Source organism: Sciurus carolinensis, chromosome 4 (genome assembly GCF_902686445.1).
Source record: "Sciurus carolinensis chromosome 4, mSciCar1.2, whole genome shotgun sequence".
Taxonomy (NCBI): Eukaryota; Metazoa; Chordata; class Mammalia; order Rodentia; family Sciuridae; genus Sciurus; species Sciurus carolinensis.
In genome coordinates this window covers 20,359,845-20,380,427 of record NC_062216.1, presented here as the reverse complement: position 1 = coordinate 20,380,427, position 20,583 = coordinate 20,359,845, and the positions used below count along the sequence as shown (strand labels likewise).

General features: G+C 37.4%; 1 pseudogene; it reads right to left on the bottom strand.

Moving 5' to 3' along the window:
• Nucleotides 1-3,858: 3,858 nt before the first annotated feature.
• LOC124982652 (60S ribosomal protein L30-like) lies at nucleotides 3,859-19,321 on the bottom strand (annotated as a pseudogene).
• Nucleotides 19,322-20,583: the final 1,262 nt, after the last annotated feature.

The window sequence follows — 20,583 nt, the reverse complement described above, 5'->3', positions numbered from 1 at the left end:
AGTGCTCCTTGGTTAAACCCCAAGTACTCAAACAAAACAAACAAACAAAAAAATCCCTCAATGACTATCATGCATTTATTTTGTGGATTAGAATGCACACGTATACGGTCTTCCACAAGCAAGAGTTTAGATTGAAAAACATGTATTTATTAAAACTAAAAAACACAGAAATCATGTCAGAGGTTGATCATTGTTAAACATTTTAGGTCTCTTATCCCATATTTCTTCTGCATATTAACCTACTTCAAAAACATAAGATGATACTTTTTATACATTTTTTTTCCTTTTTCTTTTTTGTATCAGGGATTGAACCCAGGGGTGCATTTACCACTGAGCCACATCCCCAGCCCTATTTTGTATTTTATTTAGAGACAGGGTCTCACTGAGTTGCTTAGTGCCTCACTGATGCTGAGGCTGGCTTTGAACTCACAATCCTCCTGCCTCAGCCCCCTGAGCCACAAGGGATGTTTGTTTTACAATTCTTTTTGTTTATGTTTAAAATTTTCTGTAATAGAAAAATCAAAAGAACCGAAAAGAATGGGTTCAAGAGAAAATGGGAGGACATTAAAAAATTTTTTTAATTTAAAAAAAATTTTTTTTATTTAGAACTGGGGATTGAACCCAGTTGGGCTTTACTACTGAGCTATATCCCCAATACTTTTATTTTTTATTTTGAGACAGGGCCTCCCTAAATTGCTGAAATTGCCCTCATGACGATAGAATGAAACAGACATTATTACCCGTCATTTTCATATATGACTGCATGACTAATGTGATCCTGCAATATGTATAATCAGAAAAATGAGAGACTACACTCCATTTATGTATGATCTATCAAAATGTATAAAATGAATTCTTCTGTCATGTGCAAGAGATTAGAACAAATAAAAATTTTTAAAAAAGTGGCCTCAAGTTTGACATTGTCTTGTCTCCACCTCCTGAGTTGCTGGGATTATAGGCAGTACCACCATGCCCAGCTCCAAAGAAATATTTCTATTTTTAATTTTTTCATACCAGGGATTGAATCCATTGGTGCTTAACAATGGAACCACATCCCCAACCCATTTTTAAGTGTTTTATTTCTGACACAAGGTATTGATAGTTGCTTACAGCCTGGATAATTGACAAAGGCTGCCCTTTGAATCCTTGATCCGCCTGCCTCAGCCTCCTGAGCCTCTGAGGTTACAGGTGTTGCGCCACTTTGCCATCCAAAACAATGTTTTTAAAGCTATAAGTATTAACCTATAGAATCTAGCCAGTTAGTGAAAGAAGTAACATGTTGTAACATGTTTAATGGTAAGAGTGTGAAAATACAGTGCTTCTTAAAGTCTTGTACCATTTCCAAGAAAATTGTGGTAAAACAGTGAATGGGTGATGAACTTGCTCTAGAGGTTTTCCCAAATTTCATACAAGCCTAATAGAGGAGGATAAGCCTTTATTATAAGTAGTCTCAGATTCTCATTAATAACGGGGGTTTTGAAACCTGGCCATCTCTTTGCTATAGATGTGTACTTAATTTTGATGGGATTGGACCATCAGAAATAAAAGTTGAGATTGCTTATAGAATGAGCTAGTTTAGGAAGCAACTCTTCAGTTTCTTTTTTTGATTTTTCAAAATCTCATTAGCCATAATATATTTTACTTGTGGGCCTTAAATATATAGTGTAGCTCAAAAAGTGGCTATTATTATTTGAGAAAATATCAGCAATGCTTTCTAACAAAATAAACTCTTAATATGACAAAGATAAAATAGAAAGCCCAAAGGACTTATCAATAAACACCCCTCAGGATGGTAGAACACTTGCCTAGCAGCTGTGAGGGTGTGGATTCAATCCCTAGCAGTGCAAAAACAAAAAGACCAAAAGGAACAAACAAGCAAATAAAAAACAAAACAAAATGAAATAACCCATGCTCTTCAAAGAGTCTGTAGAAGGTAACCAATTCCCTGTCTAAGGAAGTTTTTCTTTGGGGAAGGGAAAACTAATTTTACTCATAGAGGAAGCTGACTCTCAGGCAAAAGATCCTAAGTGAGCATGTTTTCTATGTAAAAAATACTCAGAGAAAATCACACATTAACCTTCCTGAGAAAGTAAACAGTCATCACGAAGCCTGTTCACTCTTCTAACTTGAATTCTCAAGTGACCTTTAATTCTGAAATTGTGAACAGCGTCTTGATATTGATTGCTTCTGTGTCTGATTTTAAATGTTTTCCAAATGTTCAGAGGAGCCTAATAACTGACATGTTGCCCGAGTTTACAGTCATTTCCATCAGCTTTCAGAGAAAGTTTTTGAAATGCAGAATGCCAAACTAGGTCCTAGAATTGATTAGCATAGTTTGAATAATAATAGAAACTTAAAAAAAAGTCAACAGTAAATCATACTTCCACTTTTATAACTGCAATTTCCAATGCTTCAGTAACATTTTAAAATTTTTTTTAAGAAATATTTTTAGTTGTAGATGGACATGCTATCTTTATTTATTTATTATATGTGGTGCTGAGGATTGAACCCAGTGCCTCACACATGCTAGGCAAGCGCTCTACCTCTGAACTACAGTCCCAGCCCCTGTTTTTTTTTTTTTTTTTTTTTGCTTTATTTATATTTTATTTTTCATTATTGTATACAAATGGGATACATGTTGTTTCTCTGTACATGGAGTCAAGGCATACCATTTGTGTAATCATACGTTTACATAGGGCAATGATGTTTGCCCTATACAGTCCTTCTTTCCTCCATTCTTACCACCCTCCTTATCCCTAACCCTAAACCTAACCCTAACACTAACGCTAACCCCTCCCACCCCCCCATTATATGTCCTCATCCGCTTATCAGCGAGATCATTCGTCCTTTGGTTTTTTGAGATTGGCTTATCTCACTTAGCATGATATTCTCCAATTTCATCCATTTGCCTGCAAATGCCATAATTTTATCATTCTTCATTGTGGAGTAATATTCCATTGTATGTATATGCCACAGTTTCTTTATCCATTCATCAACTGAAGGGCATCTAGGTTGGTTCCACAATCTGGCTATGGTGAATTGAGCAGCAATGAACATTGATGTGGCTGTATCTCTGTAGTATGCTGATTTTAAGTCCTTTGGGTATAGGCCAAGGAGTGGGATAGCTGGGTCAAATGGTGGTTCCATTCCAAGCTTTCTGAGGAATCTCCATACTGCTTTCCAGAGTGGCTGCACTAATTTGCAGCCCCACCAGCAATGTATGAATGTACCTTTTTCCCCACATCCTCGCCAATACTTATTGTTGCTTGTGTTCTTGATAATCGCCATTCTAATTGGGGTGAGATGAAATCCTAGGGTAGTTTTGATTTGCATTTCTCTTATTACTAGAGATGTTGAACATTTTTTCATAAATCTGTTGATTGCTTGTATATCTTCTGTGAAGTGTCTGTTCATTTCCTTAGCCCATTTGTTGATTGGATTATTTGTATTCTTGGTGTAGAGTTTTTTGAGTTCTTTATATATATTCTGGAAATTAGCGCTCTATTTGTAGTATGAGTGGCAAAGATTTTCTCCCACTCTGTAGGCTCTCTCTTCACATTACTGAGAGTTTCCTTTGCTGAGAGAAAGCTTTTTAGTTTGAATCTATCCCAGTTGTTGATTCTTGCTTTTATTTCTTGTGCTATGGGAGTCCTGTTAAGGAAGTCTGACCCTAAGCCAACAAGTTGAACGTTTGGACCTACTTTTTCTTCTATAAGATGCAGGGTCTCTGGTCTGATTCCGAGGTCCTTGATCCATTTTGAGTTTAGTTTTGTGTAGGGTGAGAGATAGGGGTTTAATCCCTGTTTTGTTTTTAAAACAAGCTCTGTCAAGTTTTATTAAAGAAAAATTTTGCATGGTTTACTTTTCACCAGTCTGTTCTGGCATGCTTCTAATGATACCAGAATAATATGGATCAATGATTGTGTCCATACTCTGAAGTACTTTCTGCATGCTGGGCCTAATTCAATTTTATTGCCACAGTAGTGATGGACACCAATTTTGGCCAACATGGCATAGTACTACTCTATTTCAGATTTCTTTAAAAATAGATGGCAGGGATGACCAATTTTGCTTTGCCCTGTCTGACTATCTTCAGAGTCTGCTTGTACCCCAGCACATACTTTCTGCTTTTCCTAACAAGCTGGAGCCTAGAGTTGATCAGCTCCAGAGACTTCTTCATCTTTGCCGCCACCCATTTCCTGCCTTCAATGCAGGACAGCTCCCAACCAAGAGCAGCTGCCAAGTTGACCGGAGAGCTAGAAAGGAAAGCCTTCCCACAGTGCAAAGTTCTTTACAGCAGAGCCCTAAGTAACATTTGAAAAATGGGACAGTTGATTTATTATTTAATTTTTTTCTTGAGATACTGGATATTGAACCCAGTGGTTCTCTGCCATTGAGCTACATTCCTAGCCCTTTTTTATTTTTTTATTTTGTGATGAGGTCTTGCTAAATTTTGGGGGCTAGCCTCAAACTTGGGATTCACCTGCCTGAATCCCTAGAGTAGCTGGAGTTACAGGTATGTGCCATTGACTGTTTACTTTTGAATTTTTTATATGGGAGGTAAAACTTGGTGGTTCTGTATTTTGTGTCTGTTCCTTAAATTGGTTTAATTTTGAGTTAAAACCTTTAAATCAGGATATAATGCAACTTTCAATTTCTTGGAATAGGTGGATTCTGAGTTCAGTTTGGGGTTTAGATAAAATGGTTAGTGAATCTTGAGTGTTCAGTTTAATTTGAGATGAGGAATTGGTCTCATGTACTCAAAATGCTCTTTTGGAGTCATGGTGTGGTATTTTCTAAATTGGATATTATCAGGGCCCAATCAACTTTCAGGTTTTCCTACTTCATATATAAATTTCATAGTTAAGTGGGAAGGTGAATATCTGTGATGATAAATGTCAAGTCAAAGTTGACTGGTTGGCAGGATGTGGTGGTATATGCCCATTGTTCCAGCAAATCTGGAGGCTGAGGTGAGGCAGGAGGATCAACCTTCACAGTTTGTCAGGACTGAACCTGGGAACTTACAATGAGCTGTATCCCAGCTATGTCCCCAGTTCTTTCTTTTTTTAATTTTAAGACAGGGTCTCCTAAGATACTGAGGGTCTTGCTAAGTTGCTGAGGCTGGCCTAGAATTTATGATCTTCCTACCTTAGCCTGTTGAGTTGTTGGGATTATAGGTGTGTACTACCATACCTGGCTCAGCCTGTACAATTTAGGAAGACTACCCCCTCCCCCCAAAATTGACTTGTTATCTTACATAAAACTTTCTGATAACTCTAATGAGATCTAAGCTATGACTTTTCATAGAGTTACAGGATTAGAAGCTACTGTAGAGGTATTGAGGGGAGACTTCACCCTGTGGAAGAATTTCTTCAGTTTATAGTTTTTTATTAAGTAAGAAATCATTTAGTCATAAAAGACCATTTGAATAGATTTTCTTTTAAAATATATTTTTAATTTCAAAAATGAAAAACTAGAGTAAAATTATTTTCTAAGGTGATAAATGAGTCAAGCCTTGGTAAAATATTTGACCATTTTTTATAGTTCTGTATTTTGTGACATTCCATAATCAATCTAGTTCCTCTTTAAAAATAATATTTTAGATAATACATCTTTCAGTGTTTAGAGAAAAACTTTATGATGCCTTTCCCAAAGGTTTCTATTCTGTTAGTTAGGCATCTTTAGTTTCCTTAAGAAATTGTCCTAGGACATAATCTGTATATTTTATGCTTTGCCATTCTGAAGGATCTTCATTTTTTTCCTTCATTTTTTCAAATGCAAGGTCAAAATCGGAAAACAAGGCTTTAAGTTAGATGTGAAGTCTGTCAGGACCAGTTTTTATTGCTGTAGTATACGTGGGTCAGTGTATGCTACAAATGTATTAATTAGTATTTGATCTTTGAATAGAGCCACAGACTGGTTTTTATCACACCAGTTTCACAAACAAGTAAATGTCTTTGTTTGCTCTGTCTGTTAAGAAGTAAAGATGTGTTGAGTTTTAAAAGGTTCACTTTTTATTTTTCTGATTAAATAAACCACAAATGTGGTAAATGTTCACAAATGTTGACTTAGAACATGAACTTTTCTGTAATTTCTCTCTTCCTCATAAACAATGTAAACAATTGGCAAACAAATTGGCAAACAAAAAAAATTTTATAGATTTTCTTCCATGTGTTTACATTTAGCGCATAAATCGGAAGAGGATTTTCTAAGGGCTTGGATTTTAAATTCTGATGCTTTTAAATTCTGACAGGCAATTATTAGTATATGCTCTTTCCTCTTTTCTAAAGTGTTGATGGTGATAATATATGTACATGATCAGGATGTTGTGAATATTCAATGCGACGACATATAAAGTGTTCCACATACATGGCACAAAGTCTTCGCTTAAAGCAAGCCTTTTTATGTTTTTCTGGTGATTGAACCCAGGGCCTCACACTTGCGAAGCACAAATCCACTGACCACACCCCAGCCCAGGGTTCCCTTTTTCTCCTCTGCTAGGGCACACCAATGCTGGTCTTTGTTTTGAGGAATTATGGTGACTTAGTATTAATGTTGTCATTATTTTTCAATTACTGTAGGGGCCTATGTGCACAAAGGACTTGATTGAAAACTTTTGGCTTTAGAGATAACTTTTAGATGTTCACTGGGGAAAATTTTTATTTTTCCAGACATCTTTCTTCAGTTTTTCCCATCTTGAAGTGGATGGATCACAGAGAAGGAGAAAGAAGATGTAAATTTGAACCTTAACTAAATTCCATCCGCATTCCGGAATTCTATTGCTGTCACATCACAAACTTCTTTTTACTTATTCTCTGAACAAGAAGTGGGCTTGTAAAACGCAGATTAGTTCTCGAAGGTACACAGAGATGTACAATGGAGAAGATCTATCAAGGAAACATCAGGAGGGCTAATAAACGATGCGCATAGAAGAAAGTAAGCTAATCCCCTGTGTTCGCGGCTGGTCCTCCTCCCACCCTCACACCCCATCCGGGAAGGCATTGTAAAAGCAGCGTGGGCGGAATGAGAAACACATGGCTAGTTTGTGCCGGAAGGTTTTGTGCCATTCATACCAGTCCTACTTATTTTGAAATACTTAGATAATTTATTTGACAGTTTTAGATAGGGTTGTCACTTAAGGGGTAAAAAGGAGAAAGAAGAAGAAAAGCCAGAAACTAGGCTCCCCAGTAAGCCTGGCTGAGTAGCCTGAAATGAAAGGGGCCAGCAGAGAATAAAATACACGTTACCCTCATTTGCATACCAGAGCCGCAGTAGTGCAGTTGATTGAGTTGTAGGCTGAAACACACGGTAGCAATTTTAATAAGAGCATAGTTATATATTTAGTTTACAGAAAAAAATTGAAAGTTCTAAATTATGGAGAAAAAAAAAATGTATATACCGTGCCTCCTTTAAATTAAATATTAGAGCAGCCAGAGGAGGAATTCAGAGAGGGAAAAAGAAAAAGTAATTTCGCTTGGATGTTTCTCAACTTATTGGAATATTAAGTATTTATACACAGATACCCAGCTGTTTAAATGAGAGGTTAAGGCAGCCTTATTTTTCTCTTTTTATACTGAAATTAATGTTATCTCTTTTTCATAAACTAAACCCAGCAGATTTTAAAAAATTGATAATTTCTGCTTCTAAAAGTTGAAGCGTGTTTACTGTGGGTTTAGGTCACAGTGGGTAAAAGTGTGTTTAGGTCACTGTGGGTAAAAGGGAATTGCTAGGAAGGTTAAAGAAATCAGAAAAACTGTAAACATTAAATTATTTACTACCAATGCTGTGTGTTGATATTTTGGGAAAAAAAGGTGGACTTGAAATGCTAGTTATCAATAATTTGAACAAATCTTGAATGTGACCAAAACGCTTTTTGTCTGCACCTGTAACTTTTTAGACTTTGTCTTTGGTTCCAGTTCATGAAGTCTCATCCCCATGACCCTTTAGCAAGCCAAGTGACCTCTGACAACAAAACTGTCATGGGTGACTTGTAAGCAGGAAAGGATACACAAAACACAGAGCTCAGATTGCGATTATATTCTTATCAATATTGATGTTTTGTGTAAATAGTGTGAAAGGGTGTTTCGGGTCATAGCTTGATTGGGTAAGGGTACTCTAGTAAGTTTCCAGGTAGGTGGGGCGGTTATTACTTACCATAGCCTCTCTGCCTGCCACTTGTAAAAAACAGAGTGATGTCAAAAATAATCATAGAACCAAATGACATCAGTTTGTGATCGTTCAATGTTACTAATTTTTCCATATCAGTTTGTGATAGGGACAACTTCTGAATGATTTCACTGTTTCTGTGTACCTAAATGGGTTACCTCATATAATTAGTGGGTAATTTTAAGTAGCAATTGTATCTGTTTTCTGGTTAAAGTAGATAGATTGCAGGTACTTTTCATTTCTTCTAAACACCTTTGGTATAGTTTCTTTGACTTCTAGGTATACTTATTTTAAATGTGAATAACAGTATTTCTGATGACAAGAATACTATTGAAAAAGTAGGAAAACAAAAGTAAACAGAACTGTGGCCATCTCCTGTGGTGGGATCACACCTTCAATAAAGCCGAGTTCCCATAGTTTAGGCTGGGAAGTTTGTAAACTGGTTAAAAAGGCACAATACTCCTTTCTCTCTTCTGTCATGAAATGGACAATATTGCTCTTCAAAAGGTACTGAGCCCCTTAGTACCTTAGAGCATTAAATAATATTTGCCTGTTCCAAATATAGCACAGCCTCAAGTCAACTCTTTTGCCTGTTTTTTTTTTGGCAATTAAATGAAATGTGGTCAAGGTTAGAGTGGGTGCTCCAGATTGTTGCCTGCATGGTTTATTTCCACAGTTCTTTTCAGTTGCTTTCATATTTCCCACTCTTAGAAGTACTGCCACTTAATAATAAAAAAAAAATAATGAAAACTTTCCCCCACTGCTTTCAATGTATGGGAGAGGGAAAAGGTGTTTAAATTCCTTGCATTTGAATGACCTTTAGAGGTCCTTTGTATATCTGCTGTGTGTAAAAATGGCTAAGAGTTTAATGGAAAACTTTTGTACAATAGTAGAATGGACAAACAGTTCCAAATAAAAAGCAACCATAAATGGGAGTACTAAAATGCCATAATAATTTTATTTTTCTGTTTCTTGTATAGAAATAATAAAAAATTTAAGTAACAAACAAAATTACTGTGGAGACTAAATTTAAACCATGGGTATAGGAAAACCATCAAGATATTTTGTAAGATGGGTACTGATAATGGCTACCGTTTACTGATCTTATGGGCAGTTGCTCTGCTTGATACACATCATAACATTTAAACTTCTCAACAGTAGTAGGAGGTAGCAGTGAATTAAGACCTTCATCTTTCCCAGGATAAAACAAAGGTAGGCTGAGAGAGGTTGAGTAAGTTGTCCATGAGCTTAAAGGCAGTAGCAGAACTAGGACTGACCCGTTCTTCACTGTGGACGGCCCTGCGGACCTCCTTTGATGCTTGCCCTTCTATAAACTGTGAGATGAAGGAAGATTATGAGCTTCCCATTTGTTCAAGTCAGATCTTATCAAGTTTGGCCAGATTTTCATGTCTTAGGAGTGAAGAGGAAACATTTGATTTTCTAATTTTTGGATTTTGGAATTATGATAAGGGATGAAAGCATAAGCTTACTCTTTTTAAGGGCAACATTTATAAGATTTTTAAATGCCTTTAAAGGGATGAGCTTCCCAGAAGGAAACAAAAGTCTCTGAAGCTTCCCATGGGACCTAATATTTAAGGAAGCCACTTTTATTTTGATCAATTAATTTATTAATTTTTGTGGCACTAGGGATTGAATGCATTTGATCTCTACCATTGAGCTACAACCCCAGCCTTATTTATTTATTTATTTTTACTTTGGGCCAGGTTTTTACTAAGTTGCCTAGGCCAGCTTCAAACTTGGGATCCTTGTGCCTCAGCCGCCCGAGTTGCTGGGATTACAGGTGTGAGACACTGTGTGAGGCTAAAAATCCATCTTTTAGTTCAATATTTTATGGAACTTTACAGTTCTATACAATACTAGGAAGTTGCAGGTTTTTAAGTTGGAGAACTACTTGTTTTTCTGAATGTGCTTTGAATTCATGTAAGAATTGTTACTATGAAGGATTCAAGCATGAACCATGTCTTCTATGAGCTTAGAGCACAATATAGAAAGATAATATATGCAGTGGCTCATCTGTTACTGAGGCAACTACCAGAGGACAGAAGATAGTAACTAGAAAATGATTATATCTGTTAGTACCCATTGGAAGTCATGAATTAATGGCTTGTTTGTGTATTACCTGTAGATTTAATTTCCTGAATGATGTTAGTATATGCTCATTTAAAAAAAAATTTTTTTATACTGAGGATTGAACCCAAAGACACTACCCACTGAACTCAGAGATACTACCTCTGAGCTGTATCCTCGGCCCTTTATTTTTATTTTGAGACAGGGTCTCCCTAAGTTACTTAAGGCCTTGCTGAATTGCTGAGGCTGGCCTCAAATTTGTAATCCTTCTGCCTCAGCCTCCTGGGCCACTGGGATTATAGGTATGCACCTGTAAGCTTGACAGTATATACTCATTTAAAAGTCATTGAATAAGCTGGGGATGTATCTCAGTGATAGAGCATTTGCCTAGCATGCTCAAGGTCCTGGGTTTGATTCCTAGTATCATGCCAAAAAGAAAAATTATTAAATAAAGAAAATAAAATTTTCAAAATACATTGGAAGCCAGTGTTTTTCAGATTAAGTGATATGTGTGTACATATTATCTATTACTTTATTACTGTATTTTAGAAATTCATATTTTTTATGTAAAAAACTACTGAACAACCAAATAAAATATAGGGCATGATGTTTTGATTTTTCTTCTTTCCTAATGCATCTTAGATAAGTATTCTGAAGTCTTTTCCCTTCATTGAGCCATGACATAAATCCATATAACATTTGAGATAGTCTCCTATGCTTCATGTTAAGGCCTTGCAAGATTAAATATTAAGTGACAGTATGGTTAAACATTTAGTAGCTTGAAATGGTAGGTAAAAGAGTTAATCCTGGTATTACAGGAAATGATTAATTTGTTGATATTAGAATAGATTTTAGCTGCTCTGTGTCTTGAAGTCATCACCAGAAATATCTTTGGAATTACTTATTTATTACCATATATGATTTGAATATCTACATTTTAAAAGATTCTTTATAGTCAAAAAGTCATTTAATTTTCAGTTTCATGCTATATCTGTAGATGATTTAAGAAATGACCAGTGAATATAAGCTGAGCTGTAGTTCAGGCTAAGGCCTGAGTGCATGTGTAATTTCATTTGTTATAACTGGAAGCTATTATTTTTATTACTATGTGATCTTTTATTCCAGGAATTGTTGATTTTAGTTATGGGTTATTTATCAAACTTGGTGTTGAAATGCTTTTTTTTTTTTCCCTCCATGGTACTAGGGATTAAATCCAGAGATACTTTGCCACTGAGCTATGTCCTCAGTCCTTTTTATTTTTTATTTTGAGACAGGGTCTTCTTAAGTTGCCCTGGCAGGCCTTGAACTTGCAATACTCCTATCTCAACCTCTCCAGTCTCTGGGAATATAGGTGTGCACTGCTATGCCAACTTGAAATCTCTAATTTTTCTTTATGAGTGTGTACAAATCTACTTTATTTTTTTTTCAAATCTACTTTAAATTGAACAACTTTCAGATTAAAAAGGATCATGCTAGATTTATTTGATAGATCATTGAAGCCTAAAAATCAAAAGAAATTATAGAAATTGAATTAAAAGAAAGTTAAACTTCCCTTTGTAAGCTTTTTGATATAACTATATTCTAGTAACATTTATTGTGTATCTTCTGACTTCATAACCTTTTCATTTTACACTGAAGTTAAAGTAGAATATATTTCTAGGTCCAGATAAATGTATTTCCAAAATTTTATTCAGATTATACTTATACCATTATGCTTTCAAAGAGCAAATAAATCATCACAGTTTTTCTATAAAAGTCAGATGTGTATGAATATTTCACAAGTTCATTATTTGATATATTTCTTTAAGATTTATGATCCCAGAGCTGGGTGCAATGGTGCACACCTGTAATCCCAGCTACTCAGGAGGCTGAGGCAGGAGGATCGCAAATTTGTGTCTTGCCTGGGCAACTTAGTTAGTGAGACTCTGTATCAACAAATGAAAAGAATTGGAGATGCAGCTCAATGGTAAAGCATCCCTGGGTTCAACCCCCGGATAAAAAAAGAATTGACCCCCAAAGCACTACTCAGAAGCACTCAGTAAATTTAGAGGCCCTGCATATTACTGAGTGATTACTGAGGATGTAGATTCTGTGGACCTACATTCTCAGACCTTTTGCCACTTGTTTAAGAGACACTAAAACAATGATAAAGGGTTTATCTAACTGCTCTCCCCTGCCACCACCATTAACCAACAAAGCCTAGTAAACATTGATAAGACATCAGAGGGCCTTCTACAAATGTCTTAACTTTCAGGAAATCTTCAGATCCTCATTCTTCAGATTCAGTAGAAGAGAAAGAAAATTCTTCCTCCTCCTCCTCCACTGCATCACCTTGATATCCCTAAGCACACCTGATTTCAAGGTTCAGGTGAGTGGTGGACTTTGTTATTTTAGATTCACTTCTTTTTTTAAATTTTTTCAAATATATTTTTTTAGTTGTAGATGGACACAATACCTTTATTTTATTTATTTATTTTTATGTAGTGCTGAGGATTGAACTTAGTGCCTCACATGTGCAAGGCAAGTGCTCCACCCCTGAACTACAGCCCCAGCCCTTAGATGTACTTCGAATTGAAGAGATCAGAGAGCGGGAGGTCCATTTCCTCATCGGGACCCATTTATCTGTGGTGCAAGGTAGCAACGGACGAGACAGATTAATTTCACAAGACTAGGCTTCACATACTTGCTGGTCATCCATAGCTCTTCATTCCAACATAAGAATGGCAGATTTTTGCCTCCTTTGCATCTTACTTTGTTTGCATTCAGGCTTCTGCATCTTCAGAGGATAAAGAGATTTTAGTATTACAAGTTACAAACATACTGTACGTCAGCATTAGCTTTACGTTTATTCAAAGTGAGTCTCATTGCATGCCTTCAAAAAGCAGAACCCAAAAAGTATTTTGAATGCAATCATGTGTTATACTGACTTTTTAGAAAGTACCATTTTAGTTAGTGAGGCAGAAGCAAGCAGTTCATTAAGACAAATCTATTAGCTGGAAATTTACATAGATTTACTAGGGAGTTATTCAAAACACAGGACATTTGTGGAAAAGGGCTTCAAAAGTTGAATCAGTCAGACAGGTAGGAAAGAGCATTTCAGGCCTAAGGAAGTATAGACTGAAAGTCAGCGCAGTCTGCAAGGTGCCAGGGACTGCAAGATGATCGGTGGGGCCAGGGCTGGGAGTGAGGGTGAGCACCATCTGAGATGCAGGCAGAGACCTCAGAAGGCACCAGGTTTTGCAGGACCTTGTTGGTGGAGTTAGGAGTATCATCAGTGCAGTGGAAAGAAATGGAAGGATTCTAAGGTGAGTCTGTTGTGGGTTGGGGGTGTTGAGGGGTAGATGGGATTCTCTGGTTCCATAATGAATAGAAGAGTCAGTGCAGATGGGAGGCTCCCTCAGCTGTCATGATGAGAAATGGCTAACTGGGACTCAGGGGTGATGGAAAAAGGTAAGGAAAGTGTATAGACGGGGTCTTTAAGGTTCTTTGTAGTTTCAAAAGCCTGTGAAGAGACAAAGTAATCTTAATGAGTAATGGAGGAAGTGGGAATAATTATGATATCTTTTGGTGTGTGGCATGAAGCCTGATTTTTTTTTTCCCCAATGCTGGGGTTTGAACCCAGGGACATCTACTACTGAACTACATCCCTAGCCTTTTTTAATGTTTTATTTTGAAACAGGATATCCGTAAATTTCTGGTGATCCTCCTGTTTCAGCCTCTGTCATGGGATTATAGACCTGTGCCCCCATTTCTACCTATGAAGCCTCATTTTAAATATGGCAATTCTAATCTCTAATGTTGAAGGGGCAAAACAGAATTCATTTTAGGAAAACTGGAAAAAAGAAGCATCAATGTAAATTATTTTATAAAATATGACACCAAAAAATTAAGATTAATGTAGGCTTTTTTTTTTTTTTTTTAAGACAGTTAATTTTAAATTCTTTTTGTGATTAGTCCTCAGAAGATTTATTTTGGTACTTAACAGCAATAGATTTAATTGGCTACTTAATCAAAATTACAGGTTTCTCTCTTGAATTCTTTTCTTATACAATGAAACTGTGATGTCATGGTTGAAATTATTTCTATTTGACCCATAGTATTAATGAAAACTCAAAGTTGAGAAGCTTGTATAAATTTGATCTACAGGGTACTAAAATGTGTTCTCCATATGGCCTAAATTAGTTAAACCACAGCAAGAACTGCAGCAACAACAAAGCATTTGTACTTTTGTGTTTTTTCCCAAGCATTAAGGAATTTTTTGTTGTTGTTGTTGTTAGAAAACATTAGACGTGGCTGGCAAATCTTAGTCAGTTTTAGTCATCACTCATTTAGATATTGTGTCTCAAAAAATATCTTTGAGCCGCTGTGGTGGTGTATGCCTGTAATCCCAATTACTTGGGAGACTAAGGCAGGAGGATCACAAATTAGAGGCCAGCCTCAGCAATTTACAGAGACCCTGTCTCAAAAAAATGAAAAGGACTAGTGAATGATCTCAGTGGCCCCTGGGTTCAGTCCCTAGTACCAACAACAAACCACACCTGTGCATCCACTTGAGGACCTGTAAGACAAATGATAGGGACAGTCTTGAATCCTTTATTCGAAAGAAATTGGTTGGTCCTTCATAGCTGCCCCCTTAGATCTTCTAACTTCAGAGTCCCCTGCTTTGCCTGTGACCCCAAGGAATAATTTGAATGCCCTGTGCCATATTAGGAGAGAGTTATTAATTCTTCCAAAGATCCTGGGTAATATTATGATACATTCATTCAAATATCCAGTCTTCCCCTGTCCCCCCAAACAAACAAACACTTTGCAACTGCAAAAGACCCTAAAATTATTCATTGAATATTTCCAGTGACCTGGGGAGGGGAGAAGAATTACCAGGATTAAACTTCTGAGATTAACATTTTTCATTACTCTCATTACTCTCATGTAAATGCAAATTTGTGATATATATGGACTGAAATCCATGCCTACAAATGTATCTTGTGGTCTTCTTAGCTCATTCTTACCTCTCCTTTTGGAAAATGCCTTTCTCCTCACTGAAAGGTAATTTAAAATCTTAAGGGCTGGGGTAGCTCAGTGTTAGAATGCTTGCCTCACATGTGCAAGGCCCGGGGTATCTTAGATACAAATAGAAAAGTTCTTATTTCAACCCAGTTTGATTACTTTAATTTTTTTTTTTCAAGCACTCAGGATTGAATCCAGGGGCATTCTACCATTGAGTGACATCTCCAGTTCTTTTTATTTTTTATTTTGAGACCCTCTGAGTCTTGCTAAATTGCAGAGTCTGGTCTTAAACTTTTGTGATCTTCCCGCTTCAGCCTTCCGAATTGCTGGGATTACAGGCTTGTGACACCATGTCTGGCAAAAGTTTGTTTTAAAATTACTTAATTTCTGAATTTAATTTTTAAAGTTTGTGTGACTTTTTTTTTTTTTTTTTTTTTTTTTGAGATGGGAGTGGGTACCAGGGATTGAACTCAGGGACACTTGACCACTGAGCCACATCCTCAGCCCTATTTGTATTTTATTTAGAGATAGGGTCTCACTGAGTTGCTTAGTGCCTCGCCTTTGCTGAGGCTGGCTTTGAACTCATCATCCTCCTGCCTTAGTCTCCTGAGCCTCTGCGATTACATACCTGTGCCCTGGTGCCCCCAGCAAATCTCTGTTATCTGACCCCTAATCTGCTTCTGCTTTTTGAAGTCTTGTAAGAGCAGGGACATGCTCTTACAAATGTTTTCTTGAGTTGATGTTCCGAGGAGGGAAAAATAATATAAATATTGCTTCCTCAATTGTGTAGCATGGCATTCTCTTGAACTTTTCAAAAATACTATGCTTGAGAAAGGCTATGGAATCTAGGAAAGTATCCTGTATTGGATGTCACTTGGTCCCTTTGGAACCTGAAAGCTGTGCCTCTGGAAATGGTAGGTAGTGGTACTTGTAGAACCATCCTCCTGCATCCCTACTTACCATCTTTTGTCTGTGGCTCCTGTAATTTCACCTTGCTCCAGCCCCAGAAACCTAGTTGGAAGCACCCACGAGCTGCCCCCATGTTCTCTTTCTAATTCCCTAGTGCACACTACGTTTATATTCCCATAACTTAATTGATGTCAACAGCATTTTAAGTACACCTAGACTTACTAATGGTTCTCATGGGCTTTGTCTAGTGACTGGAAACAAATGGACGGAGCACTGAAGATATTCTTGTTTGGGTGGGGGTAGGCATATGTGATTTCTGGGAGAAAAACCACTGGCCACAAGATTAATGACTCAAACACAGTAGCAGAGCAGTGTAGTTCAGAGTGGGCACACAGGTTGGGCACTTCCAGTTGCTTTTGGATTATGTAGGACAAAATCTGTCTTTTCCAAGATTAGAAAAATACAACTTGTCCATCTTTCCACATTTTTCTTTCCATGTTTTTATTTCCTTTAAGGCTTCTGGTCTTTTCCTTGTACTTTTATATCTTTTTCCAGAGGGACTTAGGGATGAAAGACAGAACAGTTAAAATTTCAACTGGTTGGTCTAGTTTCTGCTTAGTTCTTCAGATAATAGATTAAGTTTGAGATTAATCTTGAGACCACTGAATAAAGATAACTCCTTATGTTATTCATGAATTTTAGTTTTTTTCTCTTTGTTTACAGGAAGCATAAATAATAGATTATTGTTTTACCCTTAGAAAAATCTACTTCTTTAAATCCATTACACAATGGTCATTATGTTTGGGTGGATAAATGCAGAGGGGGCATTTTGAATACTTCTGCGTATTTCATCAGCCACGAGGGCCTGGAATGTGAAGATTTTCTTAGGAAAAGAGTAACCCAGAAGTCTTGTCCTGGCCTTTCTTCCCAAATCAGACCAAAGATAAATAATGCACTTTAGTCTTCGTTCAGTTAAAATACTGATAGTTGGAAAAATAACAAACATTAGAGCGTTTTTCTGCCTATTGTAAAGTAAAATAAAATGTTTACTTATGGGGAACACTATACCTTCTTCAAGTCTCTTTCTCTCCTATCTTCTTATTTTTCTTGATGGACTCTTTCTCTTATCTGAGCAAACATTTTTCTTTGTTTGGCTCTTCTGTGAGCAAACCTGAGAGTGATTCCTTCATTCTAGCATGGGCTCTAACTGTTCCAGTGTGGAAGTCCAAAACACAATTTTTATTCATCTTCTTTATTGCCTTTTAAACACTTCATAAGACACACCTCAGGGAGGGACCTGAAGACCAGGAAAGGAATTGCTTCTGGTGACAGCAACCAGCTCATAGTGAATCAAGCCTACACTAACTCAAGGGGAAAATCTCCATCTATACTAGGTCAAGGGGAGCAAGTCTCCATTTAAAATGGTTCAAGGTGTGGGCCGGGGAGACTCCTGGTGGATTCAGATGTGCTCCTGACTGGAATCTGTGTGGAGAAGCCTGAGCCCGTTTGCACACCTCACTCCTACAGCTGTTCCAGTTCATGCCTGATTAATTCACACCCCGTGATGTCAGGATCCACAGAGCTCGGGGTCTTTGGGCTGTTCATTGGTTTTGTCTGTCTCAACTCTTCATTTTCTTTTCTTGTTTCTTTAAATTTGTTCTTTCTAGATATATATGACAGTAGGGTATATTTTGATGTATTATACATACATAAAATAAGTATAACTTACTGTGATTAGGATCCCATTATTGTGGTTGTACATGATGTGGAGTTACATTGGTCATGTATAGGAAAGTTAGGTCCGATTCATCCTACTGTCTTTTCCATTCCATCCCTCCTCCCTTCCCTTCATTTCCCTTTGCTTAGTCCAATGAAATTCTAATCTTCTCCTCCCTTTTTGTGGGTTAGCATCCAAATATCAGAGAGAACATTCTGCCTTTAATTTTTTTGAGATCAGCTTATTTCATTTAGCATGATATTCTCTAGTTCCAACCATTTACTGACAAATGCCATAATTTCATTTTTCTTTGTGACTGAGTAATAGTCCATTATGTATATATACCACATTTTTTTTTTTTTTTTTTTATCCAGTCATCTATTGAAGGGCACAGATAAATGGATAAAGAAATGGTTGGTTCCATAGCTTGGTTCTTGCAAATTAAACTGCTATAAACAATGAAGTGGTTGAGTCACTATAGTGTGCTGATTTTAAGTCCTTTGGGTATAAACTGAAGAGTGGGATAACTGGGTCAAATGGTGGTTCCATTCCAAGTTTTCTAAGGAACTCTTTCAGAGTGGTTGCACCAATTTTCAGTACCACCAGCAATGTATAAGTGAACCTTTTTTCCCCACATCCTTGCCAGCATTTTTGGTTACTTGTATTCTTGATAATTGCCATTCTGACTGGGTGAGATGGAATCTCAGTGAGGTTTTGATTTATATTTCTCTAATTGCTAGAGATGTTGAACATTGTCTCATCTACTTGTTGACTATTTGTACTTCCTCTGCGAAGTGTCTGCTCATCAACTCTCCATTTTTATTGGAGCCACTCTGTTTCTAAACCTAGCATGTTTTCTACCCTCCTTTCTTCAGAGCCACTCCCCCACCCCACCCCTGAATGCAGTTGTTGAATGCAGGTGGCGATCCTCCTAGTCGCCCTTCCAGCCCTTGCTGTTGTCATGGGGCTGCCCTGTGGAGTGGGGGTTTTCCTCTGACCTCCTGACCTGTGCCTTGGGAAGACTTGCTGTTGTCTGCTGTGTCCCACCTACTGATGACCTCCAGGAGCCGGGCATGTGGGACACAGTGTCATGCTGGGAGGCTGTGCAGGAGTTGTGGGCCTTGTACGCAGGAAGTGGCAATAAATGGCAAGCATGCTGGCTCTTCCACTGCCCTCTGCCCTGACTGCATGGCCTCCGCAGGCATCCCCAGGTGTTCTCTGCCTTCTGGTCTTGATGGGCAATGCCCTTCTCATGGCAGTAGTGGAGGACACTGGCTATCTGCCTAAACAGTCTCTGGGTCTCCTCCTTCATGCCACTGGCCTCCTGGACAGGGGACCTCAGTGGTACCCACCTGTATGCGCCATGATGTAGATGTTTTCAATGGTTTCAATGATCTGAAAGAGCTGGATCATATTTTGGTGTTCCATAGCCATTAGGATATTAGATTTGGATAGGATGGGGATATTCCACACTACTTTGGCAGGACTTTCATCCCCACCTCTGTCCCAGTCAGGAGGTGGTGGGCTAGTTTCACCTGGGCAAAGCCACCCTGCCCAATGTCCCTCATGACCTGATAATGGTCCATGAGGGTGGTCTCACAGCAGGAGCTGGGCCCCTGCAGAACTATACTACTCTATTCTTACTACATGTCCTAGGCAGGAGCACAACTAAAGATGTTAGTTAAAAATCAAACAAACAAAAACCAAAACAAAACAATACCCAAAACCAAACCAAAACAAATAAAAAATGAAATAAAAAATCAATTTCAAAAGATCACAACCACCATCCACCAAACATGCTAACTATCTGGGAGTCAAACTGGTCACCTCCAAGAGCTTTCTGTAATCGGACAAAACCTAAGAGCAGCCAGCCTCTTAGTAATGGGTATTTGAAATTTCCTCACTATGGCTCCAGTGAGGTCGGGACAAGAAATGACCTAATTACACCTGGGCATAAACCTCAGTGGTCATTGCACTTTTTGACCTCCAGGGCCTTTTTGACTTTCCTAATAAGAATAAGAAAGGACTCTGGAACTTTTTTGCTTCAATGGGTTATGGAGACTGATATTTACTTGTTTAAAAATTAAATTTTATTGGATTCTTCAGTGGTCAAAAAATATTTCAATATGAATATGAACAACTAATTCTCTGATAGGTGCACAAGGAAAAGCTATTAAGGGATATAAAATTTCATTGTCTAATATTTGGCTTCTTGAAAGTTGCTATTAAATCAAGAGGACTTTTCATTAATTTTGATTAAAGTTTAAAAAAGTATTTTTAAAATCCTCATGTGAGAAAAAACAATAAAATTCAGAGAACAAATACATATTTAAAATCATAATAACTGCACACATCAAAACAGGAGGCATTTGTGAGGGGTAAATTTCAAAAGAACTGAGAGTTGCAACAAACCCTCCAAATTTCATATACTTATCTAAAAATCTTCAACAAGGAACCAGGATGGAAAGCTGTGAGAACAGGATTTCTTGAGAGAATTCCAATACCTTTCTGTGTCTGGGAGAGTCAGTTTCTCACACAAGTTACTATTACTCTGGCTGTAAACCAGAAATGTTAGAGCACTGAGTTGAAATAAAAGAGGAGGGATTTTTAAAAATATTGAAAAAATAATTTTGTGTTTCATGAGGATAAAGCCAAAGAACATTTATTGATCTGAGATAGTTTGTCTACCGCAGCCA